The sequence below is a fragment of the Panthera pardus genome, unplaced genomic scaffold, assembly GCF_024362965.1.
Source record: "Panthera pardus isolate Hobbes unplaced genomic scaffold, ASM2436296v1 HiC_scaffold_7, whole genome shotgun sequence".
Taxonomy (NCBI): Eukaryota; Metazoa; Chordata; class Mammalia; order Carnivora; family Felidae; genus Panthera; species Panthera pardus.
In genome coordinates, this window is record NW_026527002.1 from 13,045,337 (window position 1) to 13,061,554 (window position 16,218).

Here is a 16,218-nt window from a genome sequence, read left to right on the forward strand (position 1 = left end):
ATTTTTTTTCAGAAAAAGCAAGTATGTTTAATTTCCACTAAAATCAATCTTCTAGAGGCAAAAATATTTTTCTTCCCTATGAGTAAAAGAATATTTAGAAAGGCCTTAGATCACTTTAACCAGGTTGGCCCTTCATGTTATAACGTTTTCTCATAGAAAATCACTTAGTTACTTTAGATATCAAGTTGGTGCGTATTTTTCAAGTAAGCAACTGTGATTGTTTACAGAGCAGATATGGATTATAGGTAAGTAGAGCAAAATATTTTGGAGTGATTCCCACTCAGGGTACATGAGAATGATATTAAGGCAACTCCTGATATTTCTCAGGAGATTTTGCTTAAAAGTGTAAAAATAATTAAATGCATCTCTAAAGCTGTTGAAAACATAGAGGTTTTTTGTTTTTTGGGTGTTTTTTTAATCCTTATTTATTTATTTATTTTCCTGATTTATTTTATTTTTTTTTATTTTTTATTTTTATTTTTTCCATATATGAAGTTTATTGTCAAATTGGTTTCCATACAACACCCAGTGCTCATCCCAAAAGGTGCCCTCCTCAATACCCACCACCCACCCTCCCCTCCCTCCCACATGGAGGTTTTTACTTTGCAAATGTTGTGCACAGACATTTCCCTCTGGTTCTTCCAGCTTTACTACATCTTATCCAGGCTTCATTTGACTGTTGACAGCATCAACAATGTTTTCGCAGTTGGATCTCAGGCAGGAAGTTCCAAACTGTGTCTCCTTTGGATTATAATTTTTACTGACTTCTTAGTTACTTTCTGAGTCAGGTTTGCACAGTTGTTTTCTTTTAAACTCTGGTCTATTTACATCACTTAAAAAAAATTACACCACTTTAAGTTAAACAAATTACAGAGTAAAAGACAAAGTGAATTTGCGCATTTGACCTGCTGTTTGCCAAATACTGATGTTTAGGATGGAGGAGTTTCAGCAGTTTTGCTAAGCTAAGGACTACGAGTGCTGAGACAGCTCTGGAAGTAATCACCAAAACAGCAGTAACCATCAGGTAGTAAAAAGGACCTCTTCATGCTCCGTCCTCTTGGGCCTCTTGGAGAATCAGAGGACTGAGTGCACTGGGTGTAGCTGCTGTCAGTAAACTACTGGTTCTCGAAGGATATTCAGTAAATTCCAGGTTCAAAAAAAAAAAAGGTCACTTCATCAGCAAACGTTGGCAATGCTGCAGTTGAATAAAAGCAGTGAGAGTGAAAACAAAGGCTGAAGTAGATGCCTTAGAAACAATACAGTGAGGAAAAACTGTAGAAAACGTTGGAAATGTCCAAACTGGTCATTCTGAGTAGCATTGAACTGTGGCCTTTGCTACACTGCATACATTAGCACAGACAACTGGCAATCTGCAAGAAGGCATGTGTTGAGTTGGGACCCTGGATGGGGAACTCCCTCCAGGCAGTGGCAATATTACCCGAATTATTCGTGGAATTCTCAGTACCTGTATGTGTAGTGATGTGATTGAGAGAACGGTCTTTTTTTTTTTTTTTTTTTAACTTTAAGTTTATTTTTGAGAGAGAGCAAGGGCATGAGTAGGGGAGGGGCAAAGAGAAGGAGAGAGAGGGAATCCCAAGCAGGCTCCATGCTGTCAGGGCAGAGCCCAATGTGGGGCTCAAACTCAGGAACCGTGAGGTCACAACCTGAACTGAAATCAAGAACTGAGCCACCTGGGTGCCCATCTTTTTTTTTTTGCTTTGAAAACTCTGTCTGCATTCTGCTTTTTCCAATCTCTTTGCTGTAGGCTCACCCATTTGGAGAACAAGTGGTCCACATTCACTTTCTCTGTGGAAGCCGGATGTGGCCAGGGCTTCTGCTGCCACTAGAATGGCACCATGAGCTGTGTCCGCTGACTAAACAGGGGTGGCAAAAGCCCCCGAGCGACCGGGCAGCCTGACAGGACAGCGCTGCTGTTTCCATTAACGTTAAATATCACACGACAGTGTGGAGACTGTTGATACTTCTCAAGTGGGTTCTGGGAAGCAGCTTCCACTGAAGTAAAGGCTTTTCACTTTGTCCTGCAGGCCCTGCAGTTCTCAGCTTACTCTGCACCAGCTGGATTTCTTTGTTATATTTGTTAGGGATCTGGATAATAGGATGAAAGATGGGATTGTGAATCATTTTGATAAAAAAAAAAAAAAAAAGAAAAAAAAAAAGCCTAGATGATAACTTTGATGAAAAGGGATATGCTGGCTAAAAGACATCTTAGAAAGACTAATATAGTGGTTAAAAGCCTGACTTGGCGTTAGAGTGAACTGGATTAGGATCCCGGCTCTACCTCTTGCTATGGGAGGTTACTTGAGCAATCTGTTAGGCTTCTAATTAGTCATCCCAAAATAAGGACAGTGCTATTCCACAGGATTGTTGTGAGAACAGAATAGAATGATAGATTTAAAACTCACCATAATGCCTGACCCGCAGTCTGCACCCAATGGCAGTTGCTACTGGCGTTGTTCCTTTGTAGAATAAGGCTGGGATGGCTCTCAGTGTCCTTGGGTTAATCGTGACCCTTGTATGTAGTGTTAGCTCAGAGCAGAGTCCAATCTGGGATAGATTCCTGGCCACAAAACCAGATCCCACCTGCAGAGGCCTAGGCAACATGTAGATATTGTTGTAAAATGAATTATCAGTAATTATGGGGGCTGGGAGATATTTTAGAAAAAGTTCCACGCAGGCTGAGAAAATAAATTTCAACAAAGCTATTGATCAATGTTAACTGATGCATTTGGTATTGTGGATTATAAACACTTTGAACTCCTGATGGTTACTGTGATAATAATTATTGAGTATACACTTTTCCCCCCAGATTCTATAACAATATTGTAAGGCATATATTATTGACCATATTTCAAACATTAAGACACAGAAGACTAAAATGATTAGGGAACATACTGAAGGTCAGAAGCCAGATCAGCAGAGCCCAGATCTAACTCCATCATGCTGCTGGTTTTGTTCTCCCCTGGCCTTGGATTCCTAGCAAATCCTTGGGTGGGAGGCAGCCTCAGTGTTTGGCAGGCACTCTCATGGCTATTTACTGCATTTTGGGGGGTGCACTGCTGTTCATTGCTGCTTCCCTGAGATCAGTTCCTGAGGGTGGCAACAGTGACCACAGATTGCAACAGGACTTGCTGCAGCGTGGCTGTGGGAGTGGGGTGAAAGGACAAGCACCCCAAACCTCTTGGTTTAAAACAACAGCAATTTGTCTCACAGTTCTGGAGGCTAGAAGGCTGACATCATTTGTCAGAGGGACTGTACTCCCTCTGAAACCTGTGGGGCAACTCTTCCTTCCTCTTCTAGCTCCTAGTGGTTTGTTGGCAACTTCGGCTTTCCTTGGCTTGCAGCTATAGCTCTCTAGTCCCTGCCTTCATTGTCACCAAGTGTTCTCCCTGTGTGTCTGTCTTCACATGGCCATCTTTTGATAAGAGCATCGGTCATATCCTGCTCCAGTATGATCTCATGTTAGCTTACCTAATTATATCTGCAATGATCCCATGTCTAAATAAGTCAGTACATTCTGGAGTCAGTACAGTGGGTTAGGGATATCAGCATTCTTTTTTTTCGGGGACACAATTCAACTCACAACAGAGAGAGACTTGCATCTTTCATTTTTCTTTTCCATACTTCCTAAAACATGGTTTAATCTGCAGTCATGACCAAGTTTAGAACTTGATCAAAAATCCTGTCATCATAGAATAAAATAGAATTCCAGGAGTCAGGGGGTGCCTGGGTGGCTCAGTTGGTTAAGTGTCCAACTTTGGCTCAGGTCATGATCTCACGGTTCATGGGTTCAAGCCCCATGTTGGGCTGTGTGCTGACAGCTCAGAGCCTGGAGCCTGCTTCAGATTCTGTGTCTCCCTCTCTCTTCCCCTCCTCCACTCACACACACACTCTCTCTCAAAAATAAATAAACATTAAAAAAAAGTTTAAAAATAGAATTCCAAGAGTCAGGAAAATATGCTGTTGATATTATATTAAGCCATTGTTAGGGTATATCCCTGTTGGCTTCTTTCTAAGAATCATTGCATATATTAGTAATAAAATGGGAAATAAATAAAAATTAAGTGTGCTTGATATACTTAGGTATAGTGGGAATTAAGCCACACCCCTTCTGTGTCTTTCCCTTGTCATTGGCATGAAGGTGTGGTTTCTTATAGGTAGGTCACTGCTAACTATTCATTTTTTCTGGGAAAGTTCTCAGCCTTTGTGATTCTTCAGTAGAGCCGGTCTTTGACACTGCACGAAACTGTTAGGGGTTGGGTTAGAACCTGCCTCAAAATCTCACTTCATGATCAAACGTTGAAGAGAGAGCCCATAGCCTAGAGGGAATGCAGATGAGCAGAGAAGAGCAGATGGAATGAACAAGTGTCCACAGTGGCCACCCGCGAAGCCGTGCTGCCACAGACATAGCAGCTCAGTGTGCAGCCATAGACACTGCAGTCATGAAATGCATCGAGCAGGAATTTACCTGGACCACAGCTGCCTTGAGAGCAGTTGACTGGGATGACTCTGGGACTTGGACTCCGAACAGAAAACAGTCACTCCCGCTAAAAAGAGCTTGAAATGATTGTTAATTCCACACCATCTTGAAAATTCATAGGAGCAGAAGGACACTATCTGGAATTTTTTTTTAAAATGGTCAAAGAGCTCTGATTGTAAAGATGGCGAACAGAATGAAGCCAACAGAGGAGGTCATTCGTAGGATGATAAATTAAGATAACGGAAATCAGTGGTCAGGATTTCCCTTGATGCCATTTCTGAGTACTTGCAGATGGAAAGGCCAAGGATGAATTGTGCACATTTTAGGGAAAGCGCTAATGGGGATGAGAGGATGGGACTTGATGTTCAAAGTAATACTGCACAATGTTAGTCCAATTATTATCAACAACTAACTTATTGTCTCCAAAATCCCACATTAAAACATTTCTACATATAGGTATTATCTGAACCCCCTTCCTGAAAATGTGGGGGGTCTTGGGCACTGTGTATTACAGGAATTTAGTCAGGTTCAATGAGAAGTGGGCACATGTGAAGGGGGTCAATCTTGCATGGGCCACACGATGTAAAACCCAGGGTGTTGTTGGTTCACAACCCTCTTGAGAGTCTCCGTGGCGTAATCTGAAACTGGCCCCTGTACTCAGAGGGCAGGAAGAGACTGAAGAAAGAGGCAGGCCACTCCAGCTTAGTAGGTGGCAGTGCTAAAAAGCAGAGGGAACTTACATATGAGTCTCACCTTGGGTGGCAGCCAGACAAATGGATCCCCACACCCACCATCCGAATCTTAAAAGTTTATAAAGAGGCTGTAACTGAGCTCAGTTACTTACGTCATGTAGGTGTTTCCAACACGATACATCACCTTCTCAAGGCCATGTCTTTGAAGCACCCCTGGGGGCGGGAAAGACAAGCAGAACCACACGAGTCAATTGGTAGTCACATTTTTTGGATGACACCCTCCAACCGGCGCCACCCAACGAGTAGATTCATGGGGAAGAATTTCAAATGAAAATCAGGCAGACCACCCAACCAATTCATTTATCAGAGGCAGCTAGATAGAGAGGGAGGATCCAGGAAAGAGGCCAAAGGTGCAGCATCAGGAAAATGGGTGAGAGCAACTATATTCTGGGCACAGGACATTCAGAGAGCCGGGGAGTGTCCCAAACCAGAGGAACGTCCCAAACCAGAGAAAGGAGCTTTTATAGAAGAATCTTGGGCCTCAGGCAGAGGAGCAGGAGAAGAGTAAATCTGGACAAGGAGCTTATTTCTTTGTCATTTGCTGTGTTACCTAGATGGTCCCAATTCTCCCTTCTTTGGGCTGTCTGACCCACAATTAGCCCTTTAAGCATGGCTTCATAAAATGCAGTAGAGGAAACAGGGCCAGCTGCACTCATTTTCGAGTGGCAGTGATTGACCAGGTATCATCCACTCAGCTGTGAACCACGAGAGCTTTTAACAGTAGAATGTCATAGCATTATACATCTCGTGTCTTTGTAGAGATAAAAACAGCTGTAGGAAATGTGTGGTCATCCAGAAAAGAAACCTATGTGGATTTTTTTTTTTTCAACATTAGGATTCTGTTTACAATAACTATTGTTTCCACAGTACTGAATTTTGAAAAGCTTAAAGATGTTTGGGCTTCTTTTGTGAATCCTTGCAGTATTTTCCTGAGGCACATGGAGAACAAATAGCTTCATCACAGGTGTTTAGACAATCCATTGTAATAAATTATATAATTATCATTTTATACTGGCAGGTCGTTCACCCAGTACAGGTTTTGATCTACACATGCACTCACACACCTTGCTCTGATACCAGGATTGTCCTACGTGAGGGCCTGTCTTCTATGAAACAGTAACTGCATTTTCCATTGCCTTTCAGGACATCTGCCAGTGCTACCCAAACAAATCTGGTATAATTAGTGGGTTCTAAAGTAAATGTTTAATAGAGGCATGGAATTCTTATTTGATTACTTTGCTGCTGCAGAGAAAAAGGACCTAATTTAACATTAAGCCTGTAATTAGCAAATAGAGCTCTTTTGCTAGGGTAAACTACATCCTTTGAATTTTACAATAACTTGCTTTCAAAATTTAAATTTAAATAACCTAGATGATCATAGCCCTAATGTGAACAAACTAACCTGGTCAATCTCATTTTATTTGCTTTCAAAAAGTAATTCCAAATCCCTATTTTCTTGAGTGGATTTTACTAGGACCTATTATTTTGTTTGCTTTGAAAACATTTTAGTTCCATAAAAATCTCCTAATCCTTCCATAACTCTTATTTTTCTGTTTTTTTTTTTTTTTCAGTGCTGCAGGGTACATATCTGTGTATTAGAAAGCTTATGCAAGTGCCTGGGTGGCTCAGTCGGTTAAGTATCTGACTCTTGAATTCAGCTCAGGTCATGATCTCATGGTTAATGAGTTCGAGCCCCACATCAGGCTCCCTGCACTGACAGCATGGAGCCTGCTTGGGATTCTCTCTCCCTCTCTCTCTCCGCCCCCCTCTCCCCAAAATAAAGAAATAAACTTAAAAAAAAGGAAAGCTTATGGATTTTATACTTTACATTAAAATAGCACAGATATAAATGGTACAAATAGTCTTAATACACATCTTTGGTTCTATCAAGAGGAAAATATGCCCAGTGGCCCCATGTTTTATGTTCCAAAAGTGGGAGTAGTTTGGGCTAGTCTAAATTCTCAGTGTCTCAGAGCACTTGTCCCTGGCTGTTGTTGAACAAGTGTCTGTTTAGGACCAGGGCAGCGGATTGCCCTTTATACTTAGTGGTGCCGACTTGGATGTGAAGAGAGGATGTCATTTTGTTCTACAGTTATTGGTAATGACAAGATCTTAGGTATGGCGATGTAAGTGAGTGAGGAAAGTGCGTCAATGAGACCATTGTGGAGAGGTGATCCAGTGACTGAGAGGGTAGAGTATGGAGAAAAATAGCTACATGTATACTGAAATGGCCAAGAATTAAAGCAGTAGAGAGTCTCTCTCATAAAAGGAGCTAGGAACTAAAATCTATAGAAATGAATGGAAATTTTTAAAAAGTTATAAAGGGAATTATCTGACATAGGAGAGTGAAAGTTTGAGGGGTCTTTAGGAGGAAGGAAAAGTAGTTTGAGAATAACAATCAAGAGCAAGTCAATCACCTGCCCCACCTTCCAGCACACTATACAAGGTAAGAGAGGGTAAGAGGAAGTAAGGTCCTTGGGGGAGAGCCAGGTTTTACAACATCAAGAACAGGCAAGGAATGTTTAGAGAAGATGCTAAGCATGCAGGGAGATTTGCTGATGATGGAAGGTGAGGTCTAGAGGGCATGCTGGAAAGGATTCAGAGCTAGAGGTGGAAAAAGGTTCAGTAAAAAGGGAAGGGCAGAGCCTTTGACAGTTAAGATACTGGAAGTTGACTGATGGTCTGTGGCTTCCTTTAGTGACTGGAGATAAGGAGAATCAGGCTGAACAAAGTTAGTTCTTGTCAATTCAACGCAGCAGTGGTGGAAAGGCCCAGAGTGAGGGAGAAGTGAAAGTGTGGCCTCCTGGGGCTCTGTCTCACCTTTGATAAGGGTGTAGAAGCTTTGGAGGCACCACATTGTTTAGACCTAGCATGCTGCTGATGCCTGCTGGGGGACAAGGAAATGCTCTTGGAATACACATGTTTTTGGTCACACCCTCAGTGATGAAACAGATTTTGGAGAGAACTGATATTATACCAAATGAGTAGGCCCAATTTTTCCTTCTGATGAAGGCATAACTAGATGTGACCTTAGTTCCACTGCCCTGGTCTATTCCAGATATCCTGACGCTATGCAGCCACTGCCTTCGTTCTCTAGCATATGGGACTTCCTCAAATTCTTCTGTGGTCTCCATCTCAGATACATTATTGGGAGTATAAGAAGCCTAAGAAATATTCATGTTCAATTTTCTTCATTTTGCAAATGAGAAAATCGAGACTGAAAAGGATAAAGTACCTTGGATAAGTAATCTTACTGAAAGTCAATGGACAAGTCAGAATTATAACTCTGATATCTTAATTCCTAAACTTTCACTTTTAGTTTTGAAGTGCCCTCTGTTGGCTTCTTAAGTTATAATGGCTTTAAACACTGTTAAAAAAACAGTTTTAAGTCAGAAAATACACAGATTATTTAATTCACGAACTATAACTTTTAATGTGGTGGTGTTTTGATAATAAGAACATAGACTTTATCCCTATTTCAAGCATTTCCCCCAAAATATTTGATACTGTCACATGAATGATAGTAACATGTGGTCCAGGTGATGTTTTGGGGGACCTAACAGCTGCATAAGGAGTGTCAGATCAGGGTCACCATAGGAACTGTGTGTGGAAATAGTCTTCTGTACTCTCTCCTTCAATCTCCCTGACAGTAAGGAACATATGAGAGCCTCAGCACCCCTGCATTGGAGTCTACATCTTTTTAGTCAGTAGGTTTTGAACTTCCTTTATGAAGGATTTTTCTCAGGGTGACATTGGACACTACTATATACTTTTTAAATGACACACATAAAGCCCTTGACTGGTATGTTATTACGCACCTGAGACATCAAGGTCATTGCGTTGTTAAAGTTCACCATTTGTTGTGGTTTCCTTGTTGCAGAAATTCTTTTTTTTTTTTTTTTTGATAGGATATACTGCTTAAAATATTATTTTGTACTGGTCTTTCTGGATTTTTTTTTAGCTGGCAGCATTCAAACATAGAGGGCAAACTGAGTATAATTTGGAAAAGAATAAAAGAAACATGAAGAATTAGGTGGAGTAACATGTATTGATCTGTGGTTTTTGGTTTTTCTATAATGAAAGACAAAAGATACTATTTAAGTTGAATTTTATCCTGACATACACAACTTTCAAGATAGAGTAGTATACAAATTCAATCCCACTTAACGTTTTAGATTATTAAAAGCCTGGATATACCAGTTTCCAACATTACCACATCCCCTGGACTTCCTATGTGATTTTAAGCAGTTAAAAGCCAAGATATCAATACAAAAATAAAAGATACCTGATTCACCAAGTTATTATACTGTAAACCTTCAGCATTAAAATATAATTTTTCTGTATTGTTAATTTTCTGTAAAATATTTCAGTATCTAGAGAAGCAGCTTTCAGAAACTGTCTTGCTATTCTAAATAAGTTGCTTGATAACTTCATTTTAATAAATGGCTGATCAGTGCAGAATGACAGAATATCTCCTTTCTGTGTTCTGCCTCTTCTGCCTTTATACTTCATATTCTCTTTAAATTGAATGGGGTAAAAAGAAAAATTAAATATAGACAACTTATGTATCAACTGCCAGTATTTGCATTCTGCCACAGCAGTTTTTTAACCTATAGAGATACCCTTGCTAATATTTCAAATACTGGTGAAATTAATGGAACAATAGCCATCCAAATTATTTTACCCTTGTTTCAAAAGAAGGTGTAATGTGACATATCAAACACTATTTATCTGACAGCTCAGAAAAGCACTGCTCGCCCCATAGAAATCACTGTCACTTACATACTGAGTTTCTTGGCCCAAGAGCTAAATATATCTTCAGCGGTATCACAGTAATTAAAGAAAATAAGGCAGCAGAAAGGTTCTGACTCTTAATCTATGCTTAAAAGACACAAGTAACACAGGGTCATCACACTGAAAATTGAAACTACATAACTGACTCAGAACTTCCTGGAGGCATCAGATCAATCCTAGATGAGGGAAAAATATTAGTAGCTAAACCATTTCAAATTTCAGGGAAATGAGATTTCAGTGTCACTATTTAAATTTTTCTTACATATTCCTTACAGCAATATTTGCTATTTCATTCTACTGCAGATGAATTGGATAGGTCTCTCCAAGTGATTGGGCAGTCAGCTTATGTGGGGTTGTCTTCACATGACCTGCATAAAGATTATTTAATTATACCATAGGCTGTGTATTCTTTCGGATTTGCAGCCAGTTTGTGTGTAGAAATAGAAATGATCATAGCATTGGGACAAAAACAGAATTTTAAGTGAAAGCTTAAACTTAATATATTTGCTTAAAAATGTCACAGGAAATGAAGGATGAGAAATGTTAAATTGAAGTTAAGAAAGCACTCTCCATATGCCTCTAATTTCCATGAATATTTCTCTTTATGTTTTCATTGTCTCATATCTGTCATATTTTATAAACAAAATTGAGAAAAATAAGCCACCCATGCCTCTCCTTTCTCAAAACCCTTTATATTTTTCACTCTCAACACAGAAGTTTTGTTTTAAGTTAAGGCAGAATGCATCAGACATTCAGACAGCAGTGCACATAAGAAGAACTAGAGAAGATGTACAAGATATTTTTTTAATCTTTTGGATGATATCAAAGACCTTTCACACCTATGGAAAATTAAGGGACAAATATCTAGGAAAACAAAATACCTGAGAGGTGATTCTAACTATTAGGAGGGACCAACTTTCTCCTAGATACTGAAAGTCTAAGAAATCTTCACTCATTTCACAGGCTTGTGGGGCAAAAACTGGAGTTTAAGGGCTGTAAAGGTCCCTGGTAAGTGCCCAGGACTCTCAAAGTCTCCACTCTAAAAGAAAAGCTAAACTGAAAACAGATCAACCTCCTTAAGGATTTACACGAGGTACATATCTTCTCCCTTCCTGATTGGATTGAGATTATATGAGATTTATTTTGTCTTTAGCTCCTGTCAGAAGTCCGTGCAAATTTTCTCTGGAGAAGGATAGTGCCATTACAGGTTCCTGTGATCTTTCCAATTCTTCATGTTCAATATCTAGCGGTTAAGTAAAAATAAATAAAAATATAAATGGCGTGGTATATTGGAAAACATGATCAAAAACTAAGAAAAATAAAAAATGAAACTAATCATAAAGAGATTCAGATAATAGTTACTAAAGTAAGTATTATTTCTATTTACATTGAAATAACTATGATTGGCATGCTCAAAGAAATGAAACAAGATTTAGAATTTAGCTGAATAACTACAAAAGGACAAAACAGACGTTCTACAGTGGAAATATACAGTAACTGAAAGTACAAACATAATCAGTAAATGTATAACAAGTTAGACATAAAAAGCCATTAATGTACTAAATATTGCATCAGGAAAAATCTAATAACATAGTCTCAAAATGCATGAAGCAAGAATTCACATTAAAAAATAAACTAGGCAAATTCACAATCATAATATATGTGAAAAATTTACAAAAGTTTGACACACCTTCGGCAACCTTGTAAAGGGCTCATATAAACAATTTGTTTTTTGACCACAGAGTTAACCAGAAAACTGCCATTATTTGAAAATTAAGCAATATATCACTAACTCTTGAATCAAAGAAGAATCATAGTGTAAGTGAAAAATAATTTGAATTGAGCAATAAAATTCTACATTATAAGATATGTAGCATGTAGCTAAAGTCATGCCTAGAGATTTATAGCTGTAAATTAGTATTTAAGAAATAATAAAAAGGCTTAGCTGTATGAACTAAATATTCCTCTCAAGAGGTTTATAAAAACAGCAGGTTAAACCAAAGAATGAAGAAAAATAATACAATAAGAGCAGAAGCTGTTGGTATAGAAAAGCACAGATCAGAAAGGACTAATGTTGATATGAAAATAGAATGTTTCTATAAAATGACTAATAAAACTTTTGTAAAGCTTACTGAGAACAAAAGAAGAATAGCTACAAATAACCAATACTGGAGTGAAAAGGGGATATCACTGTGTATCCTGCAGACAATGCAAATATAATACAAGAACATTAGGAATACCTTCAAGCCAATTAATTAACAGCAAAAGAGAAGTGCAACTTTCTAGAGCAATGCTACTTACCAAAGCTGTTCAAGACAACATAGAAACATTGAAATAGTCCTGTAACTATTCTTTCCACAAGGATAATTCCATACCCAGAATATATCAGTGAAAATTTTCTACCAAATATTAAGCAAGATTTAACACCTTTATCACATAAACTCTTTCAGACATAGAAAAAGGAACGCATTCAAACCAATTTTTTGAGTCCAAATTCTTTGAACTGAAATTTGACAAGGGCATTAGTAAAGATTATAGGCTCATACATCTTGTAACTTAAATGTAAACATTTTAAATAAAAATCTAGGAAACTGTTGGGGGACCTGGGTGGCTCAGTCAGTTGAGAGCCCAACTTTTGATTTCAGCTCAGGGAATGATCCCAGGGTTGTAGCATGGTACCCCACATCAAACTCCATGCTGAGCAGGGAGCCTGCTTAAGATTCTCTCTGTCTCTCTGTCTCTGTCTCTCTCTTTTTCCTTTTCTCCCCCTGTCTCCCTCTGCCCCCTCCCCTGCTCATGCTGTCTCTCTCTCTCTGTCTCTCTAAAAAAAAAAAAAAATCTAGGAAACCGCTTTCAGCAATATTTATAGAAGTTAATACATCTTAAACAAGTGAGACCCATTTCAGGAATTTAAAGTTAGTTTAACATGAGAAAATCAAGTGCTACCATACCTTGCTTCTATAGAATGTAAGAATAATTACATGAGTAATGCAGTACACACAGGAAAACACTTTTGATAAAATTCATTATTTATTTGTATAATGAAAAAAAAAAAAACTATCCGTTTAGGAATAGAAGGAAACTGCCTTAATCTGTTAAAAACAAGTATCTAATCTGAGAATAATCTGATAATTAGGTGATGTGATTATTGTAAATAGTGGTATTTATATTGTTTTAGATGCCAGTAAAGAACATACTCATTAGTGAAATACTGAACATTCTATTAAGATTAGGAATGAGATAAGGATGTCCACTATTACCATTTCTATTCCACAGAGTACAAATGGTCTTAATCAATGCATATACAAGAAAAATATATAAAATATATACAATACTTGAAGATCGGAAAAGTAGAAATATCACTCACAGTATTTAAAGATGGATTTAATTATATATTAGGATAATTTACACAATTGTCCCTGAATGATTAAAACACTGAGGAATAACCTTGACAAAAGAGGTAAAGACCTGTACTCTGAAAACTATAAAACACTGATGAAAGAAACTGAAGATGATACCAACAGATGGAAAGATATTCCATGCTTGTGGACTGGAAGAATTAATATTGTTAAAATGTCCATATTACCAAAAGCAATCTACAGATTCAATACAATCCCTATCAAAATACCAATAGCATTTTTCACAGAACTAGAACACATAATCGTAAAATTTGTGAGGAACCACACAAAGACCCTGAATAGCCAAAGCAATCTTGAGAAAGAACAAAGCTAGAGGTATTAACAATTTCAGATTTCAAGATATACTGCAAAGCTACTGTGATCAAACAGTATGGTACTGGCACAAAAATATACATAGAGATGAGTGGAAATGGATAAAGAGCCCAGAAATAAACCCACATCTGTATGTTAAATTAATCTATGGCAAAGGAGCCAAGAACATACAATGGGAAAAAGACACTTTCTTTAATAAATAGTGCTAGAAAAACTAGACAGCTACATGCAAAAGAATAAAACTGGGCCACTTTCTTATACCATACCCAAAAATAAACTCAAAATGGAAGAAAGACCTAAATGTGAGACCTGAAACCATAAAACTCCTAGAAGAAAACATAGACAGTAACCTGTTTGACATCAGCCTTAGCAACATTTTTGTGGGTATATCTCCTCAGGTAAGAGAAACAAACGCAAAAATAAACTATCGGAACTACACCCATATAGGAAGCTTTTGCACATAGCTTTTGCACCCAAATAGAAACCATCAACAAAATGAAAAGACAACTCACTGAATGGGGGAAGATATTTGCAAGTGATATATTTGAGAACACAATCCAACAGTGAAAGCCCAAAATAATCTGATTAAAATAAGCAGAGGACCTGAATAGACATTTTACAAGGAAGACATCCAGATGGCCAACAGACACATGAAAAGATGCTCAGCATCACTAATCATTAGGAAACCACAAATCAAAACTATAATGAGATATCACTTCACACCCATCAGAATGGCTAATATCAAAAAGACAAGAAAATTAACAAGTATTGGCCAGGATGTGGAGAAAAGGGAACCCTTATGCACTGTTGATGGGAATGTAAATTGGTGTAACCACTGTGGAAAACAGCATGGAGGTTTCTCAAAAAATTAAAAATAGAAATATCATATGGTCTAGTAGTTCCACTGCTGGATATTTAACCAAAGAAAGTGAAAACAGTAATTTGAAAAGATGTCTGCACCCCTATGTTTATTGCAGCATTATTTTCAATAGCCAAGATATGGAAACGACCTAAAAGTCCATCAACAGATGACTGGATAAAGAAGATGTGGTATCCACATACAATGGACTATTATTCAGCCATAAAAAGAGAATGAAATCTTGCCATTTGCAACAACATGGATGGACCTAGTAGATATAATGCTAAGTGAAATAAGACAGACAGGGAAAGATAAATACCATACGATTTCACTTAATATGTGTAATCTAAAAAATGAATCAACTAGTCAAACAAACAAACAAAAAAAGCAGAAACAGACCTGTAAATACAGAACAAACTGGTGGTTGCCAGAAGGGAGAAGGGTGATGGGATGGGCAAAATGGGTAAAGGGGAGTAGGAGGAATAGGCTTTCAGTTATGGATGAAAGTTACAGCATAGGGAATATAATCAATGGTATTGTAATAGTTACATGGTTACAGATGGTAGCCTCACTTGTGGTGAGCATAGCATAATGTATGGAGTTGTGGAATCACTATGTTGTGCACCTAAAACTAATGTAACATTGTATGTCAACTATACCTCAATAAAAAAGAAAGAAAGAAAGAAAGAAAGAAAGAAAGAAAGAAAGAAAGAAAGAAAGAAAGAAAAAATAATTTGGCGTGCCTGGGTAGCTCAGTAGGTTAAGCGTTGGACTTCAGCTCAGGTTATGATCTCATGGTTCATGAGTTTGATCCCCGCGTCAGGCTCTGTGCTGACAGCTCAGAGCCTGGAGCTGGCTTCGGATTCTGTGTCTCCCTCCCTCTCTGTCCCTCCCTGGCTCACACTCTCTCAAAAATAAATAAATGTTAAAAAAATTTTTTAAAGATATAATTTATATATATATCTATAGATAACTTATTAGAATTAATTCATAAGTTAGGTAAGCATCACTGAATAAAATATCAACATACAAAATTGTGTTCCAACATATTATCAATAAATTGCTTTAAATGAAATACATTTATCATTTCTATTTGCAAAAACATCACATTTTCTATCTAAAAATTTCATGTGAAAAAAAAGAACACATGGATCCATACATACTCCATATATAGAAATCAATTTTGGGTGGGTACAACTGTGAAATGTAAAATAAACAAAAACTTTTTCGAAGATGATAAGACAAGGAACAAAAGGAATGCTCACTCATTGCTAGTGGGAATATAAAATGCTATGTTTCCTTTGGAAGACAGTTTGACAGTCGTTTACAAAGTTAACACAGTCTTACCATATGATCCAGCAAACATGCTCCTTGGTATTTGCCCAACCTATTTGGAAAGCCAAGCCCACACAAAGACCTCCATGTAAATGCTTATTGTAGATTTAACCAAGATGTCCTTTAAAAGCTGAATGGGTAAGATGAGATTCATCACAGTATTATTCAGAGATACAGAGAAATGAGCTATAAAGCCACAAAGACAGATGGAGAAATATCAAACGCATATTACTAAGTGAAAGAAACCAG

The 16,218-nt window shown here is 37.9% G+C and overlaps 1 long non-coding RNA gene across 1 annotated transcript in view; it reads right to left on the reverse strand.

Moving 5' to 3' along the window:
• Window positions 1–1,710: 1,710 nt before the first annotated feature.
• LOC109250256 (uncharacterized) overlaps window positions 1,711–16,218 on the reverse strand; it is a 51,863-nt gene continuing 37,355 nt past the window's right edge. Inside the window, exons 4-5 of the long non-coding RNA XR_008420054.1 lie at window positions 2,424–2,611; window positions 1,711–2,106 (exon numbers count right to left, since the gene is read on the reverse strand). This is a non-coding gene — a long non-coding RNA (uncharacterized LOC109250256). The remainder of the gene's footprint in view (window positions 2,107–2,423; window positions 2,612–16,218) is intronic.